The sequence below is a fragment of the Giraffa tippelskirchi genome, chromosome 2 (genome assembly GCF_054371585.1).
Source record: "Giraffa tippelskirchi isolate mGirTip1 chromosome 2, T2T-mGirTip1v1.2.pri, whole genome shotgun sequence".
Classification (NCBI taxonomy): domain Eukaryota; kingdom Metazoa; phylum Chordata; class Mammalia; order Artiodactyla; family Giraffidae; genus Giraffa; species Giraffa tippelskirchi.
The window spans coordinates 55772255-55798304 of record NC_137276.1 but is presented as its reverse complement, the minus strand read 5'-3'; the positions used below and the strand labels follow the sequence as shown (position 1 = coordinate 55798304).

At 39.1% G+C, this 26050-nt stretch overlaps 1 protein-coding gene and 1 pseudogene across 1 annotated transcript in view; both read left to right on the top strand.

Moving 5' to 3' along the window:
- Nucleotides 1–26050, top strand: part of NRG3 (neuregulin 3) — a 1196705-nt gene that overhangs the window by 358614 nt on the left and 812041 nt on the right. The gene's annotated exons all lie outside the window — the stretch shown is intronic.
- On the top strand, nt 2177–2602 carry LOC145531342 (mitochondrial intermembrane space import and assembly protein 40 pseudogene; annotated as a pseudogene).

Below are 26050 nucleotides of genomic sequence, written 5' to 3'. Positions count from 1 at the left end.
AGAGTGAAGACAGACACTGGCCAGAAGGCTTTGCAAAAGTTCAAGCAAAGCTAGAAGGACTTCAGATAAAGTCAATGGTAATGGAAAAGAAGAGCTGAATTTGGATTCTAATGAGTATTCTGTTTCCACAGAAGGGGTCGGGAGACTGGAAGTAGATGATAAGTCAGAAGAAAACATTAAAAAATGCCTTTCGATATTTTAGGTTTAGAAATTCAGCTTGGTTTGGGTTTGGATATAGTAATGAACATTTTTATTATTTTTGTTTGTTATTGAAGTATAGATGATGTACAATATTATATTAGTTACAGGTATACAATATAGTGATTTAAAATATAGTGAAATACAATACAATACGTTTTTAAAATGTTAATTCCATTTATGGGCTTCCCAGGTGGCTCAGCGGTAAAGAATCCACCTACCAAGCAGGAGATGCAGATTCTATCTCTGGCTCAGGAATATCCCCTGGAGAAAGAAATGGCAACCTCCTCCAGTATTCTTGCCTGGGAAGTCATATGGACAGAGGAGCCTGGCAGTCTATAGTCCATGGGGTCCCAAAAGAGTTGGGCCTGATTTAGTGACTAAACAACAATTCCATTTATAGTTATTATAAAATATTGTAATTTTAAACTATGTAATACCCTGTATTGTATAACATATCTTTATAGCTTATTTATTTTTAGCCTCTTAATCCCCTAGTTCCTTTCCCCACTGGTAACCATTAGTTTGTTCTCTATATCTGTGAATCTGCTTCTTTTTTCTTATATTCACTAATTTATTGTACATTTTAGATTCCAAGTATAACTGATACTATACAGTATTTTTCCTACTCTGTCTGACTTATTTCATCTAGCATAATACTCTCCAGGGCCATCCATGTTGTTACAAATGGCAAAATTTCATTTTTTATAGCTGAGTATTATCCCTGTGTGTGTGTGTGTGTGTGTGTGTGTGTGTGTGTGTGGTGTGACATTTTATTTAACCATTCTGTAACTATTAGCCTGTTGATGGACATGTAGGTTTAAAGATGAAAGTAAGTTACTCTCTTCTGAGTAGTAATGGCAATATATAGACACTATGGAAGGTCATGTCACTGTCTTTGGAGATACTTTATATGGTAGCATTGCTTAGACATATGACTTTGTCGGCAAATAAAGAATAATCTTTCACGAGTGGTCTAACATTAACAAAGATTATAAGAAATATATAAAATCAGTAGGCAGAATTAATAGAATATAAATTAGGATATAAATTTAATATGGTTATGTTTAGCCCTCTTTCTTACTGGAAGTTGTACCTCCATGGAAAATCCAGTCATGAGAATCAAAAGTTGAAGATTCCTTGGTGGACAACTAGGAATAAGAACAATGCAAATTGAATGGGTCAAACATTTAACAACAGTGGGGTGCATTCACCTGCTCACAGAAATGGCTCTGCTGATGTGAAAAGCAATTTTGAACTCTGTCCAACAGCAGCCCAAGATGACTGAAGAGCTGAAGGGAGTAGGTTGGAGTTTTCATTTCTGCATTGCTCCCTCTGCTGGTAGTGTGCTCCTTTTAAAGAGAAATTCTATAATCTCATGACATTCTTCATGAAACTCTGTCTCTGAGTTCTGGAATCTATATCCTTCATTTACCTCTTCAGACCTGAGAGTGGGAATGTCTCCTCATTGTTGCAACCCTTGGGTGCTGCATCATTCTTCACTGCTCTCACTAAAGCCTTCTCACCTATGTAATTTTTTCCTCTGCCGCCTTTTCAGTTTTTCAGTCTGTGCGAGTCACATATTATCTACTAGGATTCTGAGATGTATTCTCAAATCAGGATGGTAATTTAAACTCCTTCCATCTTGTGATGCTACCATCTGAAATATGTGGACTCTGAGATTGCTGCAGAAGTAAAGGCAGACTGTGGACACTTGAATAGTGTTTTGTGGTCAGTCCTGTATGGGCAGATACTGGAACCTAGTCACATGGCCCCAACATAATTGAAAGGTAGTCTTCTTGTGGACCCAGAGGTGGGAAGGAAATGAGATTTGCTGAGCACAGCATTGTCTGTGTCAGAGATGGAGGTGTAAATTAGGTCGATGTGATGTGGATATTAACTCATGAGGATGATATTAAAGATGTATATAGGAGGCCGACGCTGTAATCGCCACAAGGTCGGAACGCCAGGCTGCATCATGACCTACTGCTGGCAGGAAGGGAAGGATCGAATCATATTTGTGACCAAAGAAGACAATGAGACTCCAAGCAACGCAGAGCTGGTGGCCGACGACCCCAGTGATCCGTATGAGGAGCATAGACTGATCCTGCCAAACGGAGACATCAACTGGAACTGCCCATGCCTTGGGGGAATGGCCAGTGGCCCATGCGGGGAACAGTTCAAGGCAGCCTTTTCCTGCTTCCACTACAGCAAGGAGGATGTCAAGAGATTGGACTGTGTGGACCAGTTCCGGGCCATGCAGGAGTGCATGCAGAAGTACCCAGACCTCTACCCCCAGGAAGAGGAAGAGGAGGAGGAGGAGGAAGAGAAGCCAGCAGATCCCTTACAGGAAGCAGCTGCCTCCAAGGCCAGCACAACCAAAGAGGAGGCGGTGTCGAGCTAATGATGGCCGGGGCACTGGGCTCCAACTGCCTTCAGAGCCCAGACGAACCTCTCCAAGAAAATGTCTTTCCCCTCCGTTGTTCTGTGCACTGTAATGTACAAAATAAGTTATTGTACTGATCGGGGGTCTTGGCCCCTTGCCGTATATACACTGGAAAATGGGGCTGTATGTATGTGTGTCTCACATGAACCTGTTGGTGAATGTAGCTGCCACTTTTGAGTTCTCAGATTGTCCTGAATTTTGCCACTTGGAAATAATGTGCTGAATAATCTCAGCAACCAGAAATCACTATCTGGAGTGACTCTTGTGAGTGAGCTGATTTCTTTTGATTCTTTATGTTCCTTTTAGTAGATTTTATGTACCCAGTTGGAAAGTGAAAGAGAAACAAAATGTTTTCTGTTACAAATGCTGGAGTGGGGCCGTTCCCTGTAACAGAGGTGAGATGATCAGACTTCGAGTATTTGAGGAGGCACTATGCTTCATTTCCGGTTCCTTCTGGTTTCCAGTTTTGCCTTGGGCTCCAGGTTTTCTGTGGTTAGAAAGCAGAGCTTTGGACCCTCTGAGTGAATCCCTTTGTAAGTGGAAATAAAGGCTGATTTTTGATGTTCTTATTATTCCAAAAGCTCTGCTCTGGGACCGTGTTCACACTGGTTCTGTCTCAGCCTGTTCAGATGCAGTGCTCCTGAGAGGTGGGGCCTTAATCATTACCAGAGTAGGAGGCAAGAGAGGAAACAGTATCAAATAAAAGGAAAACATGGTTTTTACCTGAAAAAAAAAAAGATATATATATATATGAGAAGCTTGGAGGATGCTTAACATTATGTCAAATTCAGCCATGCGCATCACTTCACTTCTCAACCAGATGCCCTTACATTTACAGGTAACATCATCATTTTCCAGTTTGCTCAGGCTCTGACCTTCAGTATCATTTTGGAGTCTCTCTCTTCCTCTACATATGAAGTTAGGTCTAATCCTGCAGATTTCAGTTCTGTCATTCTTCTGAATTCCACCTGTTCCTTTTCATTTTAACTAACAGTGACCTGGTTTAATGTGCCAGGCATAGAGGAACAAGTAAGTGAGAATTGTTAGGAAGATGTTCTGTGGAAAAAATACAGCAAACGGCAGACTCTCAGGTATGTCCACAAACTTGGCAGCAAAAAGAAAAAGTCATAAAGGCAGAGCAAGAAGGCTTAAAGAATTAACACAGTATAATCAAAGACAGCTCAGGAATGAAATTTGCGAGAGGGGCATGGTCAGAGGTGACAAATTCAGGCAGGTGTGAGAGATCATGAAGAAATACAGGTTAGGCATTCATGCTCATGTTTCTACCGATCTTGGAGGATTGGACTGAGGTTACCAGGAGGCATTGGATGCTGCACAGCTACTATGAAGAGAAGGATATTTTAGAGCAATGTGTTCCTGCTCATCATTATATTATACTTGTTTCCTTTCCAACCTCAGCACAACAGTTTTCCTGGTTCAGTTCAGTTCAGTTCAGTCTCTCACTCATGTCTGACTCTTTGCAACCGCATGAACCGTGGCACACCAGGCCGCGCTGTCCATCACCAACTCCCAGAGTCCACCCAAACCCATGTCCATTGAGTCGGTGATGCCAACCAACCGTCTCATCCTCTGTCATCCCCTTCTCCTCCTGCCCTCAATCTTTCCCAGCATCAGGGTCTTTTCCAATGAGTCAGCTCTTCGCATCAGGTGGCCAAAGTATTGGAGGTTCAGCTTCAACATCAGTCCTTCCAATGAACACCCAGGACTGATCTCATTTAGGATGGACTGGATGGATCTCCTAGCAGTCCAAGGGACTCTCAAGAGTCTTCCCCAACACCACACTTCAAAAGCATCAATTCTTCGGCGCTCAGCTTTCTTTGTAGTCCAACTCTCACATCCATACATGACCACTGGAAAAACCATAGCCTTGACTAGACAGACCTTGGTTTGGGAAAGTAATGTCTCTGCTTTTTGATATGCTGTCTAGGTTGGTCATAACTTTCCATCAAAGGAGTAAGCATCTTTTTATTTCATGGCTGCAGTCACCATCTGCAGTGATTTTGGAGCCCCAAAAAATTAAGTCTGACACTGTTTCCACTGTTTCCCCATCTATTTGCCAAGAAGTGATGGGACCAGATGCCATGATCTTAGTTTTCTGAAGGTTGAGCTTTAAGACAACTTTTTCACTCTCCTCTTTCACTTTCATCAAAAGGCTCTTTAGTTCTTCTTCACTTTCTGCCATAAGGGTGGTGTCATCCGCATATCTGAGGTTATTGATATTTCTCCTGGCAATCTTGATTCCAGCTTGTGCTTCCTCCAGCCCAGTGTTTCTCATGATGTACTCTGCATATAAGTTAAATAAGCAGGGTGACAATATACAGCCTTGACGTGCTCCTTTTCCTATTTGGAACCGGTCTGTTGTTCCATGTCCAGTTCTAACTGTTGCTTCCTGACCTGCATACAGGTTTCTCAAGAGGCAGGTCAGGTGATCTGGTATTCCCATCTCTTCCAGAATTTTCCACAGTTTATTGTGATCCACACAGTCAAAGGCTTTTGCATAGTCAATAAAGCAGAAATAGATGTTTTTCTGGAACTCTCTTGCTTTTTCAATGATCCAGCGGATATTGGCAATTTGATCTCTGGTTCCTCTGCTTTTTCTAAAACCAGCTTGAACATCTGGAAGTTTATGGTTCACGTATTGCTGAAGCCTGGCTTGGAGAATTTTAAGAATTACTTTACTAGTGTGTGAGATGAGTGCAATTGTGCAGTAGTTTGAGCATTCTTTGGCATTGCCTTTCTTTGGGATTGGAATGAAAACTGACCTTTGCCAGTACTGTGGCCACTGCTGACTTTTCCATATTTGCTGGCATATTGAGTGCAACACTTTCACAGTGTCATCTTTCAGAATTTGAAATAGCTCAACTGGAATTCCATCACCTCCACTAACTTTGTTTGTAGTGATGCTTCCTAAGGCCCACTTGACATCATTCCTGAATGTCTGGCTCTAGGTGAGTGATCACACCATTGTGATTATCTGGGTTGTGAAGATCTTTTTTGTACATTTCTTCTGTGTATTCTTGCCACCTCTTCTTAATATCTTTTGCTTCTGTTAGGATCCCTACCATTTCTGTCCTTTATTGAGCCCATCTTTGCATAAAATATTCCCTTGGTATCTCTAATTTTCTTGAAGAGATCTCTAGTCTTTCCCATTCTATTGTTTTCCGCTATTTCTTTGCATTGATTGCTGAGGAAGGCTTTCTTATCTCTCCTTGCTATTCTTTGGAACTCTGCATTCAAATAGGTATATCTTTCCTTTTCTCCTTTGCTTTTCACTTCCCTTCTTTTCACAGCTATTTGTAAGGCCTCCTCAGACAGCCATTTTGCTTTTTTGCATTTCTTTTCCTTGGGGATGTCTTGATTCCTGTCTCCTAAACAATGTCATGAACCTCCATCCTTAGTTCATCAGGCACTCTGTCTATCAGATCTAGTCCCTTAAATGTATTTTCACTTCCACTGTATAGTCAAAAGGGATTTGATTTAGGTCATACCTGAATGGTCTAGTCGTTTTCTCCACTTTCTTCCATTTCAGTCTGAATTTGGCGATAAGGGGTTCATGATTCGAGCCACAGTCAGCTCCCGGTCTTGTTTTTGCTGACTGTATAGAGCTTCTCCATCTTTCGCTGCAAAGAACATAGTCAGTCTGATTTCGGTGTTGACCATCTGTGATGTCCATGTGTAGAGTCTTCTCTTGTGTTGTTGGAAGAGGGTGTTTGCTATGACCAGTGCATTCTTTTGTCAGAACTCTACTAGCCTTTGCCCTGCTTCATTCTGTAATCTAGGCCAAATTTGCCTGTTACTATAGATGTTTCTTGACTTCCTACTTTTGCATTCGAATCCCTTACAAGGAAAAGGACATCTTTTTGGGGTGTTAGTTCTAGAAGGTCTTGTAGGTCTTCATAGAACTGTTCAACTTCAGCTTCTTCAGCGTTACCTGGTTCTTTCCCCAGAAATCTTTAGTTTCTACTTTCTTTGCTTACTTTCTACTACATCTGTTTTTCAACTCCAGAAATATTTTCTTTGCTCTTTCTGCCTTTGAATCACACCCTATTTGTGTTCTGTAATCAGAGTTGAGTCTCGGTCATTCCTCGGTGATATTTTGATTCTTATTGATTCTCTCATTCCAATGTTTTATTCTAAATCCTACTGATTAAGCTTCTGCTAACCACACACATGCCAGTCAATGTAGCTCTGGGCTTTTCTTCCTTCTCCCTAAAACCTCTTCGCTTCTTTGACACCTTGATGTATCTAAGTAAAGGCCTTTCTTCCTAGGGAACATGTTGCTGTTTGCTCTTCTCACTTCTAAGACACCTTAGTTTCTCTGGTTGAATTTGCATGTTCAAAGATTCAGTTTCTCCATTATTGCTCACTCCTTTGCTTCAGGAATTAAGAACAGATTTAGAAGAAATAAAATCTCCACGACCACCTTAGACATTATTGTGGCCTCTTCCCCACCAGAGACTGATAATTTGTTAAACACATGATTACCATTGGTGTAATAGCCAGTTATTTTCATTTTCCCAAGCTGACCCTCTGCTGAAATTGCTAGTAAACTGCAGAAATGAACAATGGCAGGCAGAAGATATGGCTAGAATGAGAGGCCTTGATAATCCACAGGCAACATATCTAGAAATGAACATGTTGCAGGAATAGTGGTCTTGTCACCTGAGACAGAGTCCCCCATCTCTTCTGATCTCCCCAATTCCAGGGTTATTATGTACAGACTGAACCACCCTTGAGGACCATTCACTGCTTTCCATTTGGCTTTCCTTTGGGTTGGCTGAAATTTTAGTTTGCCTCCCAATGTCCAGATGCTTGGAATGTGTGCTCTATTTTGTAGCCATTTCAGTGACCTTTACACTGAGATACATATTAAAATATTTTTGTCTATTTTTTATGTATTCTAAATTTCTTCTTCATCTATTAATTCATGTTCATTTTTATGCCCCAAATAGAAGCATATTTGAAAACTAATAACATGACACGTTTGTAAGATATATTCCCATAGTTTGCCTAGTTTAGGCCTCAAACCAAACTGTGACATTATCGTTGTTAATTCCATGTTAAAAAGAAGGAAATTGTGGCTGGGAGAGGTTCATGCCCTTGACTAGTTGGCTCATGTGCTTTGTAGTTTCTGGTCCTGGATGCTAACTCCTTTGATCTACATTTCTGCTTTCCTAATTGCTTTGGACAAAAGGAAGGAGGGAACATGCTAGAGAAGCAATAGGCTTTCCAGATGAGCTGCTGGACTAAATGATCTTTAAAGATTGCTCCAATATGAATGTTTCTGGTTCTCTCCTGATGATAGTGTGACGGCTTTAGGCAAACAATGTAATTGTCCTAGCTGAAAGAGGGAGTAGCCAACTGAGTGAATAATTATTTTCAGCGATCATTTTAAAAATACTTTCTGTTTTTATTAATTAGGAAAGAAATCCCAAGATCTCCAAGAGAAAATTATATTTACTTGCACTTAAAGTTCAGTAGTATGAAAGGGGAGGCTTTATTGTAGGCTCAGATAGTAAAGAATCTGCCTGCAATGCCATGGACCCGGGTACAATTCCTGGTCAGGAAGATCCCCTGGAGAAGGGAATGGCTACCACTCAACAGTTTAAAGAATGGGCCGCTTGCTAGTGGGTCAGCTTGGGCAAGTTAATATTTCTTTTCTGCCTCTTGGTGTCTTATTCATAATATGGGGTATATAACATACCTACCTGTAGAGATTTTGTGAAGTTCAAATGACTGTATACAAATAAAGTGCTTAGAATGGTCCCTGGCATGTAGGAAGTTTTTAGTAAACACCAGCTGGCTTTAATTTTTGTAAAAATAGAAAAGATGTGTAAGGAAATGATCACTTTAAAGAATAGTTAACATCTATTGATTTATGGCTTAAAATTGCTTGAATTTTTTGGTCATTGACTTTTTGCAGAACACCTTATATGCATTATCTAATTTCACCCAAACTATAAGAGAGTAGGAAATGGCAACCCACTCCAGTATTCTTGCCTGGAAAATTCCATGGATAGAGGAGACTGGCGGGCTATAGTCCATGGAGTCTCAAAGAGTCAGACACAACTGAGTAACTGAGCACACACACAATCAGAGAGTAACAATTATTATTATCATTTGATAGATGAGGAAACAGCCATAAGGAACTTATTTAACTTACTTTAGTCTCATAGATATGAGTTACATAAACAATCAAACAGTTTGGTCTGAAGAAAGGCGATAGCTCTAACTAATATGTTAAGCCTTTCTGGTCTGGTTAGATTAAACAATGATTGAATAAAATTGAAAGTCTTTTAAATATGATTGGGGATGGTATCATAGAATTACACCTGTATTCCATTCCTACTATAGTCAGATATTTAAAATTGTGTACCCTGATAAGTGATTGGCACGACCCACAAAATTGTACATTATGAAAATAGATCCTTGCCACGAGTGTTTATTATGAAGCACTTTCATTTCATTTACTTTCATTCTGTCACCTAAAACACTTAGAAGAGGCTGGAGCACAGAAAGTTATGCCACACCCTTAACTATAATACTTTCCCATCTTGCTCTTCGCCTTGTCAATTAGATAAAAGAACATTCAAAAATACGTTTGAGAATCTTTGTTCTTTGGTCTTCCCTGAATGAATATCAGTAATAGGAGGAAAAATATTTAAAATACTTATGTGGGAAAAAGAGAAAGATTATTTTCAAAAACAAAACCTTCTAGCTTTTAACTAATTCATCACAGAGATAAAGCAATACAGTTTCATGCCTCATAACAATTTAATAAATATTACTAAAATATGGCAACTGCCACCATGACTCATTAGCAAGCTGTTTCTGTAATACAGAGTTATCCAGAATTCTTTGGGGGAGTTGGTCTGTCAGTGTAATACACACAGTAATCTCTGAAGAAAGTCAGGAACATATGGTCCCTGCTCATCAGCTAACCCCCAGGGATTGCACCAGAATCTCTCTTCTTACAGCTCCATGACTTTGAGAGCAGAGATGGAGATAAGATAGGGGGGAAAGGGTGGTGGGCTGAGAAACATTGATTACTTAAACTGTAAAATCGCACTTGGAAGTGTAAATCAAGAGTCACAAATTTGACATCCTCAAGGAATCTGTTAAAATGCAATTTGAACATTGCAGCATTGGAAATTTTAGGATATCAATTCTGAATCTTGGCACACAGTTAAATTAATCATTTCAGCAACCACAGTAAAATGCTGCATATAGCATGCCACTGGCCAACATAAATGAGTCAAATGCCATCTATTTATCAAAATCAATATTCCTTTGAACATATTTTCAGTGTTTTAAATTCTGAAGTTTACATACATATTAAACCATCTCTCTTAAAAGGAATATGATATATTTTCTAATTTAAAGAGGCCTGACTTGTCCCAATTAAATCTGTTTGAATAGAAAACTGTTGAGTTAACAACATCTGTCAGTGATCATTTATGTATAAGCAGACTTATGTACTTTAATGATTATGTTTATTTAATAAATCATCCCTATTCCCTGGAATTGGGTGATCATAAAATTGTTTCACCCAAAGATACGATATAACCACTGAATTTTGAATGACTCTATCATTGCAATATAAGCCCTGCCTATTAGTTGGAACAATAAAGTATAGATTAGTACTTTGCATTCTGGAGAATCTTTTAATGGAATTATTATCTCAGGAGTACATTTTTAAGACAGTTCAATAGGGCTTCCCAGGTGGCTCAGTGGTAAAGAATCTGCCTGCCATGTAGGAGCTGCAGGAGATATGGGTTCGATCCCTGGGTCAGGAAGATCCCCTGGAGTGGGAAATGGCAACCCTCTCCAATATTTTTGCCATGGAAATCCCATGGACAAAGGAGCATGGCAGGCTACGGTCCATGGGGTTGCAAAGAGTTGGACGTAACAGTGACTAAATGACAATTATTTTATCCCTTTTATGTTTGGGTTCTTTTGTTTTAATTTGGTCTAAAATCCTTTTAGTTTCTCATTATTTCATGTGTCTAGATAGGCTGAAGCTCCAAACCTTGCCCCAGGCAAAGTCAACCTTGGGTTACTTGAAAAGTATGGCTTTATGACAATTTCATAAGTAAACGTAGTTAATGAAAACAGCAGGAATATATACTTAAAATAGATAAACATAATAAGATTTGGATTACTTCAAGGAGGAAAAGAAGTACAATATATGTATTGATATATAGTATATATCAACACTGATAAATATATATTTAATATATGTATAAAGAAAATTTTCCTGAGAAAATGGAGAAGTAACAGGGGAAAACTGAAATATGACTACAACATATCCAAGTAAGAGTCTTGGTATAGAGAAAAAGAGAACATTAAATTTACCAAATATAAAGATTTTAAAGATAGAATTAATATTACATTTATTTAAGCATCCAAAGCTTGGTCAGACTCTTCTCAATGAGTCTATTTTAAGGTGAAGTTATTGAAGGCTGACTTCCATCTCAGAAATTATTTGAAGTTGTTTTACGTGGAAACAGCCTGCCTCATGTGATTGCACTCTGAAGCACTCCAGCTAGAAGGCGGCTATGTGACTTGAAATTTAAATATACAACAAATTCAGCTGGGTGCCAGGGTGCCAGCCTGCTGGGTGGCCATTTTGGGAGGGGGAGAGAAGTGAAGGGCAGGGGATTCAATGGAGACTGGAACGTGTGAAAGGGAAGACTTCAAACGTTGTGGTTGGAAGAGCACAGGGTGCTGCAAGAAGCAATGTGTCGAGCTGAATAATTCATGATGCAGTATTAATTTTGACTCTGGAGAAAATTGCTTTCTGACTGTGCCAAAAGCTAGGCAGTGAGACCAAAAATCAAAGAGGAAGCTAAATGCAAGGGGAGAAAACACCCTGAATCAACACAATATCAAACTGACAACCTGTTTAAGGTTGCAAGTATTGTCAAAACACATGAATACACATTTTAAGCCTTCCCTAAAATTGAGCATTCAGATTTATGCACATACTGATTTGTCTGCAATAATAGGCAAATATTTTATAATTATCTTCAAAAATAGCTCCTTGGTATTAATGCAGAGACTTCCAGTAAGAAACTAAGTACTTGTGTTGTTCATTGGTACTTGGTAAAGACAAACTGCATGTCTTGGTATAGTGTAATGGATCCATTATCATTTTGTACTTAGACAGTCATAGGAGTTCCAGAAATGACCTTTTGAGTTAATTAACAAACTGCCATAAATATGGAACTTGATAAATGTTAATATTTATTAGATTCCTAAAATCCAGATGGTCTTCCTTCCAGTTTCCTTTGTGGATGAAATTAAATAAGAATACTTCTAAAACACAACATTGGGCATCCTGTCTATCACCTGTACTTTTAATTCTTTTCTTTAATGATTGGAATGAATTATGACTATTTCTAAAAGCAAACCAATGATTCAAGTTTAAGCCATTAAAGCCAAGCTTTAAACTATAGAACTTTTTGCTCAAATGTAACACAATTTAGAAATTTGGTCCTTCATTTCCTTTTCTTTAATGAGTTATATAAGGAGTTCAAGGGATTCCCAAGTGGCGCTAGTGGTAAAGAAACTGCTGCCAATGCAGGAGACATAAGGGACACAGGTTCAATCCCTGTGTCGGGAAGATTCCCTGGAGGAGGGCACGGCAACCCACCCCAGTATTCTTGCCTGCAGAATCCCATGGACAGAGGAGCCTAGCAGGCTATGGTCCATGGGGTTGCAAAGAGTCGGACACAACTGAAGTGATTTAGTATGCATGTACGCAGCACATAAGGATTTCAAACAGCTTCTCAGTAAATGCATGATGTTAAGATAATGAAGATGTTTGAAGTGAAGTCTTTCTTCTCTTCTCTCATTTTGTTTGTTTTGTTTTCTAAGGAAAAGTCTAATTTGGCTCCAGAGAGTAGAAAGGCATCCTTGGCAGAAAAATGGCATCCCATGAGTGGGTGAATAAGAATGTGCGTCCTGCCTGCTCTCAGGTAGCCAAGAGAGTCTTCTGAGACTGAGCAGAGTTTCTAAAAATCACCGTCTGGCATAGATGAGGGCTTTTGCTTAGCGGTTTTCACTCTTGTATGGGGCTGATGAGACTATTCTTTAGGACTGGCTGGAAATAATACTTACCTAAATCCAGGAGGCCATCAGCAATCCAGTGTAAAATTCAGTTGAGTGTGCACAGCCTTCTAAAATGCACTTAGCTATTGTGGTGGCACCTGGTATGACAGAGTATTTAACTTTTCTTACTTACTTAATATAGATTTTGGAGACAGAACAGCAGATTGGCTACACAGAGCATATTTTGGAGGAACTAACACACCTCTTCCTCTGAAATGCAGAACAGTGTGCCCCTCAGCGAGGACCTAAGGGGTGACGAAGAGTGCCGTGTTTGTCAGAATGTTTGCTGTCTACTTTTTAGGTCCCTGAAATTGCAAGCTCATCATGTAGTCAGCATACAAGAGGGGCGTGTAGAGACAGGTAGAAGACATGAGTTCTCATGCCAGGTCCTCCACTTGCTGGGTCTTCACTATTGAGCAAGTCACTTCAGTTTGCTTGGTTCCCATTTCCTCATGTGTAAAATGATCATTTTCCTATAAGAACCGTATGAAATTGCTGATGTTTGGCTGACCTAAGGAAAGCAGCAGTTTCTTACAGTTCAAACTGATACTTCTGAGATTTGTCCTAAGGATCAAATGAAAAATACCTTGTGCATAAGCCCACAAATGCAAAAGCATACTTGTCCTGCTATAATCAATATTTTGTGGAGACTCAATGAGACAGACACTGAAAAGCAAATAGTAGTGTTCAATGAGAATTAGTTCCCTTCGCTGTGATCCCAAGCACTTAAAATTTCAGCCACTGGCTTAAACTTAACACATTTTATAGTGTTTTGCAACTTGGAAACTTTCACATAAATTAGCTTATTTGTTTTTTATAGCCACCAGTGATAAGGAGATGGTTTTCCAAAGAAGTTGTGAGCTTGAGCTGGGTAATCCAGGGTAGGTAGTGGGATAGTGCACATTGCACGTCATAGCCAAATACTGATGTCTCAAAATTAGTATAACATTCATCCTGGGGAGCAAAGCTATCATGTAGGGATGACACTCTCCAGTCTGCACTCAGAAGCAATTAGGTCAGTGATCTTCAAATATTTTGATCACACAACCCCATAAGTCAAAATGCTACCAGTATGTAACATCAATACATGTGTGCTTGTCTATGAATTGTCTATGCATGACAGAAGTAACATCTTGTGAATGTTATAAAATATACATAAACATTAAATAACTTAAAGAAAAGATTTAGAAATGAATATATTACAAGTTCTATTATTTTCTTCTTACGTCCCAAAGGGTTGTACAATTAAAGCTTATGTGACCATGCTGGTTGATTTCTATGAATTCCGTGATTCCCAGGTTCTGCTGATGCCTCCACGACAGAGAAAGCTTTGGGATTTGTAATCAGGTCAGAATGACTTCTGAGCATAGTGAAGCTAGGGCCTGAACATGTGACTCATAGGGATGAAGCAGGTATGGAGGTTTTGACAGCCTTACTTAAAATCAGAAGTCTGATCACTCAAAACTAATTTTCTGCAAGGTGCAAGCTCCTTCAACCTCAATTTCCTAAACATGGGTTTAATTTGGGATAGGAAAATAATGAAATATTCTATGCAAAGTACTTTCCAATCTATATTCTAAAGGATTAAGCACTATCAATATGCTTATTTTTGTTTTCTAAAATACCAGCATCTTGGGTAATGTAGGCAACACAGTATAGGTTTGTTGAATGAATGGTTGAGAAAATAAATTAATTAATGAAATAACACATTATCTTGTTACATGACTAAGGATGTTTCCAGAAACAGGAAACACATGAAAATAGATTATCATAGCAAGGTTTTTGGGGTTTTGTTTGTTTCTTTGATTAATTTCAAATGATGAGACTCCAGGGATAAATGACTCCAGAATTATTCAATTTAACAGCTCAAAGCCATTGGAAAGAACTCGCTGAGCTGTTTTGAACAGCTGACTATCTTTGATTTGATCTACTCAGTTTCCAAGGTGCTGCCACAGTTCTGAGCAGCTAGGAAGATGGAAGTGTCCATAGGCTCAGTGATGGGTGTCATGCCATAGGTCCATTCTTTCAGGACAAGAGTCATGATGCTGGTAGAATTTCTTTCTTTCAAGTCTTCATTAATTTTCTACAACACTGGCTTCTGTGGTTTATGTTCTGGTTTTTTGGCCACAAGGCATATAGGATCCCAGCTCCCAACCAGAGACTGAACCTGTACCACCTTCTACACCACCCTCCCCCACCCAACACACACACACACACACTGGAAGGTGAAGTCTCAACCACTGGGTCACCAAGGAAGTTCCTGAAAGGATTTCTTTAGTTTAACAGAGGTTCAACCTTAGGGTCGGAGCCACCCATAAACCAAAGGAATTTTATGACCAAGAAGGAGAAGAAGCTCTGGCCATTGATTGGGTCATCAGTCAACAACATTGCTCCACTAGCCTGTCCTTGGCCTGATGCTTATCCTTGCAGGCAGCCCACTGTCTCTCCTGGAGTGTGTGACCACCCAAGGATTGCTTAAGGCAGGTACCAGATCGTATCCTATCATGCTTTTTAATTTTCATTTTTAACAAATACCTTATTTCACAATGACTTCTTCACAAGTTTCTTCTGATACTAATAAAAACAGAGAAGTGAAAAGGCATGCTTTCTGATTCACCAGCTAGGGCGACACTCTGTTTTTCTTTCATCTTACTGAAGTTTGTGGATTCTTGCTCATGACCTCCCCTCCATGGCAAATATCAGTTAAGCACTTATGTCTAGGGAAGCCCTCCTTTATTAATGTGAAGTTAATTAAGAACATGTGTGTCTCCAACACTTATCATTACAGTGAGAAGAAATTAATTTTTTCAAGTCCAGTGAAATTTCATTAAGCAGAAAGCTTTTACCTCTTATAATAAGACATGTGGAGAATTATGAGAAATAATTGGCTGTATTTCTGGAACAGATGCATTTAATAATAGGTCAGATGAGTAAAATGACTATAAATCAAGTTTGAATGCAGGATTTCTCAGGTGATAACAAATGGGACAATATGGCTTATTGATAATATTTTGACTTCAGATCATTTAAAATATTCAAGATTCATTCTTCTAGTTTCATTTCACAAAAAACTAGAAGAGACCTCTTGTGATTTTTTCAACATTCTTTTAAATTTCATATGTTAGAAGCCTTGCTTCCAGCTACTCTTTGTTCATCTCCAATTCAAAATACATTTATATTTTCTCAGTAATCATCCATGCTAACATTATGATTAATATGAGTATATCTGTGTGTGGATGGGTGTGTGTCACATGAAATTTAAGACAATTTTATGCAGAATCATCTTCTGTTACTGTTTTTCAAGTCATTACCATGACCAGCCAAAGTGTTCTGAATAAATTATATTGTTCATGACTTAAGCAAGCATTAGTTTTTCAACAATTTGCATACACTTCAACTTGTGCCAGACAGATAAATTGCTAGTTATGCTGTCTGACTTATACATGGAACATCGAAACTCTGTTTTACATTTTAAAAAGTGTGGTATTTCTAATATTCTGTTGGTCTAGTTTTCTCAGGCAGTATGTCTTTGCATTTTTAAGAAATTTGATAATTATCTAGATTTGGTGTGCTATAAACAATTAAATTAATACTTGATCACTTATAGATAATGTGCCAATTCCTTACTGCAAACTATCTGACTTTATGTGTGGTTTGTAAGGAAAATCTTTGGTTATTTCTGTGTGTTTTATGTTTCCTGCACAAGACCAGATGATTTCCTTTAGAACCATGGAAAAGGAGCACTTAGAAAATGTTGAAAATCAATTATCTTGTAATTTGATATCTACTCTGGCTCAGTCTGAAATATCAGTGATGGTTTACAGAAAATTCTTTCACATACTTTTAACACTGCATCTTTCTAAATGTTTTAACCAGAATACTTGCCTTTTTGGACTCAAAGAGTTTGTTTCAGCTTAATGATTATAGTTATAGAGAGTGACATGCTTTTCTTCACCAGAAAATTAATGAAAAACTAGACCCCAGAAATCAGATTTTCTAATCTTTGTCCAATCTACCGTTTAGCATAAAAAGGATTCTCACAGTGTGTTTCTGCAGATCACTCACACTGAGCAAACCTAGACAAAGCAATTCTGCTGCTGATCTTGAATGAAGATAATCTTCACAATTCAGAGAGAGAAATTAATAGACATGATTTTTTTCAATTAAAGTTTTTCTTTATTAAATTTCTTTCCTGAAATTGTTTGTCTTCCAGGAAGGGCGAAATTAAAAATAGAACTTGGAAACTGCTTCCAGTCTACCATGACAGGGTTTTGGTGAGAGTGTCTGCCGGGGTGATGACCTTTGTCACACGTGTAATATGGCCAAATTTCTGGTGGCTCCTAATGTGGTTAAGGGGCTTCCCTGGTAGCTCAGCTGGTAAAGAATCTGCCTGCAATGCAGGAGACCCTGGTTTGATTCCTGGTTCGGGAAGCTCCCCTGGAGAAGGAATAGGCTACCCACTCCAGTGTTCTGGTGGCTCAGAAGGTGAAGAATCTTCCTGCAATGTGGGAGACCTGAGTTCGATCCCTGGATTGGGAAGATACCCTGGAGGAGGGTGTGGCAACCCATTCCAGTATTCTTGCCTGGAGAATCCCCATGGACAGAGGAGCCTGGCAGGCTATAGTCCATGGGGTTGCAAAGAGTCAGACATGACTGAGCAACTAAGCACAGCACAGCATGATGTGGTCAAGACCAGGGACTTTGCAGCCTGATGGCTTGGGTTCCATCACTCTTAGCCAGATCCTAGGTCAGATGTTCTCAAGTGCCATTCTGGAACCAGCAGGATCCCTGGGAACTCATTACAAATGCAGATTCTCAGGCCGTACTCTGGACGTACTAAATTAAATTGTCTGTGGGTTGGGCCCAGAATCTGCATTCTCACATGCCCTCCAAGTGATTCTGATGTTGCTTAAAGCTTGAGAACCACTGTCCTAGACTCTGCAGTAGACAAAGTGCTTAATGACTTTGTGCTTCACTTTTCAGAGTTGTAAGTGTGGATAATAATAGTGTTTATCTCATAGGGGTTATTGTGATAATTAAAGAAACTCATGCAGTGATTCTGCAAAAGTGCCTGATGTCCAGTGAGTCATCCTTAAACACACAGATGCGTGGCTTCTATGTACTCCAACATCTGAACACATTGAAAATCCAAAGCCTAATAGCACATTTATTTCTTCAGTCAGTCACTGTAGAAGTAAGGTTGCAAATACTGAACACTAACACACATTTTAAAAAGTGAAAGGTTATTAAAATTTCATTTCATAATGTCTTTCATTAGTTTTATATTCCTTAAAATGCCTATCTTATTTTACTTTCTAAATGAAATTCATTTTTCTTCGAGTACAGATACAATTTTTTTTCCCTCAGCTCTCATCCTCATTTCTCACTTTCTTCATTTTCTTTTTGGTCTGGATATTTCCTTGAACATCTTATCAGTATTCTAATAATGTATATCAAATACCCAAAGAAAACACACTTTTGGAAAGATTGATCGGCTAAAGTTAATGAATATGAATGAGTATCCTGTGTTTAACACATAAGTAAGATACCACCTTTTTTCTGTCATGCAAATGGGAAGGTAAATACAACGTGGTCATTAATAATAATGAAATAATGCCATTTTGTATGAGCATTAGATTGTGTCATACATTTTAATAAGGTAAAATTATATAAGGAGTCTTCTTGGTATAAACATTTTCCTATTTATTCTTTTTAACAATTGCATGAAAATTCACTGCAAAAATTCAGTCCAGGATTAGAATAGGGACCTATTCCAGCTAATGTTTAATTGTATTTCTAATCCATGAAGCAAAATTTTTATTATCTTAGATATATTCACAGGGAGATTTGAGATTCCCTGGTGTGGCTCAGATGGTAAAGAATCTTCCTGCAATGCAGGAGACCCGGGCTTGATCCCAGGGTCAGGAAAATCATCTGGAGAAGAAAATAGCACTCAACTTGAGTATTCTTGCCTGGAGAATTTCATGGACAGAGGATCCCGGTGGGCTACAGTCCATGGGGTTGCAAAGAGTTGGACATGAATGAGTGAATGACATATGTGTATGTATGTTGGGATGCAGTTCAATTCAGTCAATGAAAACACACTCTGTTTCACACTGTGGAAAACATGGCATCTCCAGCATCCTCCTTGCTGAAGGATGCTTTCATCTGCAGACTTAGCACCACCCTGTGGCATCTTCATCCAAGTCTCTACCTGTTCTAGCACATCTAACCTCTGTATGTGACTCTCACGCTTTCTTGACCTGACTTCTTTGCTGTGATAGGTTTTCTCTGATTTTCTCATGTGTTTTTCCTCTTGTGTATCTTCACTTATGCTTTCTTCTTTACCTAGAAATCTGTTGTCTAGCTTTTTTATGTCACTTCCATAGTCTTGTCTATTTTTTGTATTTTTAATCTGAGTTTAGTAAAAAGATTTCCTGTGGATCACAATAAACTGTGGAAAATTCTGAAAGAGATGGGAATACCAGACCATCTGACCTGTCTCTTGAGAAACCTGTATGCAGGTCAGGAAGCAACAGTTAGAACTGGACATGGAACAACAGACTAGTTCCAAATAGGAAAAGGAGTACGTCAAGGCTGTATATTGTCACCCTGCTTATTTAACTTATATGCAGAGTACATCATGAGAAACGCTGGGCTGGAAGAAACACAAGCTGGAATCAAGATTTCTGGGAGAAATATCAATAACCTCAGATATGCGGATGACACCACCCTTATGGCAGAAAGTGAAGAAGAACTAAAGAGCCTCTTGATGAAAGTGAAAGAGGAGAGTGAAAAAGTTGGCTTAAAGCTCAACGTTCAGAAAACTAAGATCATGGCATCTGGTTCCATCACTTCATGGCAAATAGATGGAGAAACAGTGGAAACAGTGTCAGACTTTATTTTTTTGGGCTCCAAAATCACTGCAGATGGTGATTGCAGCCATGAAATTAAAAGACACTTACTCCTTGGAAGGAAGGTTATGACCAACCTAGATAGCATATTTAAAAGCAGAGACATTACTTTGCCAACAAAAGTCTGTCTAGTCAATGCTATGATTTTTCCAGTGGTCATGTATGGATGTGAGAGTTGGACGGTGAAGAAAGCTGAGCGCCGCAGAATTGATGCTTTTGAACTGTGGTGTTGGAGAAGACTCTTGAGAGTCCCTTGGACTGCAAGGAGATCCAATCAATCCATCCTAAAGGAGATCAATCCTGGGTGTTCATTGGAAGGACTGATGTTGAAGCTGAAACTCCAATACTTTGGCCACCTCATGCGAAGAGTTGACTCATTGGAAAAGACCCTAATGCTGGGTAGGATTGGGTGCAGGAGGAGAAGGGGACGACAGAGGATGAGATGGTTGGATGGCATCACTGACTCAATGGACATGGGTTTGGGTGGACTCTGGGAGTTGGTGATGGACAGAGAGGCCTGGCGTGCTGCAATTCATGGGGTCGCAAAGAGTCGGACACGACTGAGCGACTGAACTGAACTGAACTGAACTGAAGCTTTGTATTATGGATACTAAGATTAGAAATAAAGGACTAGAAATGGAGATTTAGATGATTTATGGGCTAACTAAGTGCTCAGTGGTAAAGAATCTGCCTACCAAAGCAGGAGACACATTGTTTGATCCCTGGGACATGGGTTTGATCCCTGGGTCAGGAAGATCCCCTGGAGAAGGAAATGAGAAATGACAACCCACTCCAGTATTCTTGCCTAGGAAATCCAATGGACAGAGGAGCCTGGCAGGTTATAGTCCACAGGGTTGTAAAAGATCAGGCATGACTTAGCAACTGGTCAGGCACAGCACACACACAGGCACAGCTAGGGAAGGTCAGACTTGGACTTGCATTCCAAAGAATAGCTAAGAAAAGAACCCATTGGATATAGCGCTAAAAAAACTATTTAGCTTGAATATCTGAGTTTGCCCATTGTTAGAATTCTTTTTCTAAGTGCTTTTTGAAATGATCAAAGAAATGTTTGAGGTGTGAGAAAAACTTACAAATTATCCTGCACATGTTAACGAAATGTACTTTATCAAAGAACATCTCATCTTGAACAATCAGTAGCAAATATGTCCTTAGTAGAGTGATGTTAATCTCAGTTTCTTAACCTCAAAGCTACTAAATTCAGGATTTGGATGCTTCTTTGTTGGAGCATGGGGCAGCCCTGTGTTGGAGGCAGCTCCCCTGGCCTCTGCCTGTAGTAATATACCCCTCCTCTCCATCAAACTGTGACAATCAAAAATGTCTGCAGACAGTGTCAAATGTCTCCTCTGAGGCAAAATCATCCTGACTTAAGATTCACTTATCCAGACTGTAAACATCTTTTGTATATAAGTTAAATTCTTGAACTATTATTCTACTGCTTTACTTCTGTAGATGTAAAAGATAAATGTTTTAATGTGTGATTGCAAACTTACTCTACACAAACATCCATTAAACTTTAGCAATTTTGACCCAATTTTGTGTTTCTTCCCAATGATTGCCTCTTGAGCCCCTGTATGTTAATTTGTTAATTCTGTTTCCTTGATTTTTAGATATCTTTATCTAGCACAAATCATTTAACATAGGGAATTAGTTCTGGAACCTCAATTGTTCTTGTAGTAATGGGTACACAAGATTCAAGTGAATTAAAATAACTTGTTTTTAATGCTATCACATGAATAAGAATATCTTCTTTGCCAAATTTCACCCCAGTGTTGTGAATTTAAAGAAAAAAGGGGAAAATACTGTATCGTGATACTGAGAGGAAAAATTAGAAATACAACCAAAAGATAAACACACATATAAGCCCACACACAACTTTAACTCAAAAGGATTAAAAAACAGAATAATACATAAATGTATGAAGATCATAGCAAAATATTCACAATGATCAAGACAGCAGAGACATGCATAGAGAAAAATAGAAAAACAGCAGATAACATATGAGTTGAAATGAGGTAATCATTTTACTATTAAAATAGGAGGACAAATATGAGAATGGGAAGGCCTTATGATTCTTCAGTTACTTGGACATGCACATATATTTCTGGTATCATTGACTATACTTACCCAAGCCTGCTGAAGGCCTTTGAATAGTTTTTTTTTTTTGCCCAGAATATAGTGACATACACCTTTTAAGGCTCTGAACTATCCAGACTGTATTCTCAGGGATATAGTAGGTGAAAGCAATAAAGAATCCGCCTGCCAATGCAGGAGACAGCAGTTTGATCCCTGGATCTGGAAGATCCCCTGGAGAAGGAAATGGCAACCTACTCCAGTATTCTTGCCTGGGAAATCCCATGAATAGAGGAGCCTGGTGGGTTACAGTTCATAGGGTCGCAAAGAGTTGGGCCTGACTTAGCAACTGAACAACAGCAAGTAGGTTAAAAGGTTTTAAGAAGGTGAGTTCACTTCCAAGCTGGAAAATTCTAGCTGGAGGTAGAAGTGGATTTCTTATAAATGCAGATGCAGAGTGAAGAACAGCTTCAAGAAACTGTCAAGTTCATCTTTATGGTAGGCAATTAAAATCAAGGGTGTTACATTAAGGATCTTGTGAAGGAAGATTCAGAAGATACTCCTTGAGTTGGGAGGGAATAGCTGAGGGTGGGAGTTGGAGAGCTTGTGTAGGGCTTTTATTAGAAATATGCTTTCTTATCTTAAGAAGAAAAAAGATCCTTAACACCACACCTGTTTCTCAATACCCCATGCTTGGTATATGCCATGTAACTATATTTGATTCCTATGCTTTATTTTGCTCTAATACTGTTTTAAGTTATAATTTTTCAAGATCTTTAGGGACACATTTAATCCACGTCTTTTCATAAGTTGCTATTTAAAAATATTTAAAGCTCACATAGGGAAAATCCCAAAGTAGCATTTTTGCTCTGGTGCTTCTGCTTCCTTCTTTGTCCTACACACATGGTGAGGTGCCGGAGAAGGCAATGGCACCCTACTCCCGTACTCTTGCCTGGAAAATCCCATGGATGGAGGAGCCTGGTGGGCTGCAGTCCATGGGGTCGCTACGAGTCGGACACTACTGAGCGACTTCACTTTCACTTGTCACTTTCATGCGTTGGAGAAGGAAATGGCAACCCACTCCAGCGTTCTTGCCTGGAAAATCCCAGGGACGGGGGAGCCTGGTGGGCTGCCGTCTATGGGGTCGCTGAGAGTTGGACACGACTGAAGTGACTTAGCAGCAGCAGCAGCAGCAGCGTGGTGAGGTGATGAAATACTGCAACCATGCCAAGGGAAGACATTTTCACTTTGCAACATCTTTAATATTTATAAAGTGATTATAGCTCTTGATTATAGAATAGACTTGATTTGTAACTCTGGATTTTTTCTAGACATATATTCTAACTTGAGATCCACTTAATGCCAAAAAATTGGCAAGACAGAAGAAGAAAAAAATTAGGTCACAAAATATAAAAGTCAAAAACATTCCTTCCAAACTTGTGTTTTAGATGTTCCCTTAGATTTGCTTTCTTCTTTATGACTCAACATCTTTCAAATAGTGTCATCAAGATACAGCTTTCTAGCCCACACAATAATGCAGATATTTGATCCCAGAATCTAAATGCTTTCAACCAAATCTTCTGGCTATGCAAATTAAGATTCTCTAAAACCTAGGGCCCATTTTACTAATTCTAGATGCAAACCAATAGGAATTGAGAGATAATTCTGCATGAGGCTCATAAGGACAGAAGAAAACTGAAACTAACCAACAAGGGTAAAGACAAAGAAAAATTTAAGCAAAGTTTTAGATTGAAAACAAAGGTAATTAACATATACAGAAGAAACAAAAGTGGATGAAAATGAAGGAAGTGAGTCAATGTATATGCTAGGAAATCTTTAGTTAACAAAACTCTGGGCTTCTGATGGATGATCCATTTTACCTGAGACACAGGAGTATCATGGAAATTATGTCCAGGGCAAAAGCCAGCTGTTTTGTTGAGCTGCTAACATTTGTCATTGATACAATTTTGAAGTCATCTTGCTTCTTGTCATACAGCAAGAGAAACACAAATCCATTTCCCATGGCTTCATTGGAATGGACCCTTGCAAATTCGATCACTCCCATGAGTGGTTTCCCATCCCAAACCTTCCATGTGGCACATCATGTCTTGCTCTCTTCTGTATTATGTAGTTGCCTGATGTGACATTGCTTACCCATTTTTTTCTCTTAATCTTTACCCTTTCTTTTGTCAGTTTCTTACAGTGTCTAAAATAGAGTGGGAAGTATTTAAAATTATGTCAGGGAAGTGAGTTAACATTGAATGTCATGTCATTTAGCCCAGTGCATTTTATGGCAAGTGATATTTCTTTTTAACTTTATCAGCATAAGACTAATTTCTTTCCTTTGTTTTAAATTTTTGTCTGTACTTCAAAATTAGCTGAAGATACAGGGGGAAACAGGGTCCTCCTTCATAGAGTGTGATTTGTTTGAGTAACAGGATAAAACAATTTCTTGAATGAATCAATAGTTAATTGTGATAAGAACTAAGAAGTGAAAGTTATTTTGGAAGCAGAGAGTATGACTTGGATGAGGGATTTAGGCAAACATTCCATGAGGTATAGACACTTCAGCCAGTCCTCAAGGAAGGATTGAGTTTTCCCAAAGGTTGTCCCAAGATTGGATTTCTGGAACTGACAGGATCTGGTTTATTAGTTCCTTGGGATATTACTGTTGGGGATGTGACAGAGATCAGATCAGGCCCTGAGTATTTGGGTTTGGTGGCTCTTCCAAGGGCGTGCCTAAAACTGAATAAGACCTTTTGACAAAGAAAATTTTCTCTTGTAATAGTTCTTGAATGTTTGGGTTCTTCTTTAAGAATAATGAATAATCAGATATAAGCTTTCCAGTTTCTGTCCTTCATATGCACCATTTTTTTTTTCTCTTATTTTTGTATCTCAGTTCTTTTCTTCTACAGTGTAGACAAACTTTTAAGCTTTGTCTTCCATATCCTTAGCATTAATCCTGCTCTTCAGTGCCTCCAATGTGGATTTTTAGAATTATTTTTTTCCCAGTTTCCTTTCATAACCTGCTGTATAGCTTTTTTGTGGTTTCCTGTTCTTTCCACTTTGCTTTTGGCTAAGTTTTATGAAAATCATGTTGGTTTTGCACTTGGATGGGAGCCAGGTTGTTTCTGATTTGTAAGAACATGGAGATTTTCTTCTGGGTGCTCTAATGGATTATTTCCACAAAAATAATCTTTCTCCAAAAATCACTGGGATAAGATCATCTTTTTGAGAATCTCAAGTAGTTCCTCTCGGATGTGTTTAGTTAAGAGTTCCCTGGAAAACAAGCCCAAAACAATACTTGGTGCTGATACTTTATCAGGATGTACCTCCCAGGATGGCCAGAGCAGGCTTCTCTTCTCTAGAGGGCAGGATAGCTGGATCCACCCATGGTCAGTCAGAGCAACTGTAGCTGAGAAGTGGAAAGAAATAAAGGGACTGGATCATGAATGAAATTCAGAGACTTTGAGTGTGTGTGTGTGTGTGTGTGTGTGTGTGTGTGTGTGTTTTACTCTTAATTGATCAGAGAACAAAATTTCTCAAATGATAGGTCAAAAATCAAGCTGTCCGTCCATATATGTCATGTTCTATACCCTAGAGCTGTAGTTAGAAGAAACTTTTTCAAAACTCCAGGCCCATTTCTATTTCTAGGTGTTGTTGTTGTTCAGTCCCCAAGTGGTGTACGACTATTTGCAACCCCACGTACTGCAGCATGCTAGACCTCCCTGTCCCTCACCATCTCCCGGAGTTTGCTCAAGCTGTTTGTAGTGGTGTTTACTGATTCACTTCTGTTCTACTCTGGCAGCATGTCCCCCTGCCCTACTGCCTAATTCTCAGGCGATCAGAACTGGGAACTCTTGCACTGTGGAGTATCTTTACCTATTAGATGTACTGGGCTTACTTGGTGGCTCAGATGGTGAAGAGTCTGCCTGCAATGAGGGAGACTCAGGTGCGATCCTTGGGCCAGGAAGATTCCCTGGAGAAGGGAATGGCAGGCTGCTCCGGTATTCTTGCCTGGGAAGAATTCCATGGACAAATATACTACTCGAGTTTTTTGCTGCCTTTGCCTATTTAGAATACAATGAAATAGTATAGTGGCGCCCCCTCACGCAGGTGTGCCTGCACATACACTCCACACACATGCCTCATCACGCACGCCACTCATGTTTCTATACGTGCTCTGCCCCTCTGACCCCTACTTCACATACATATATTCCATATAGTCTGACTTATTTTCTGGTATGTTCTTTCTGATATAAAAGTA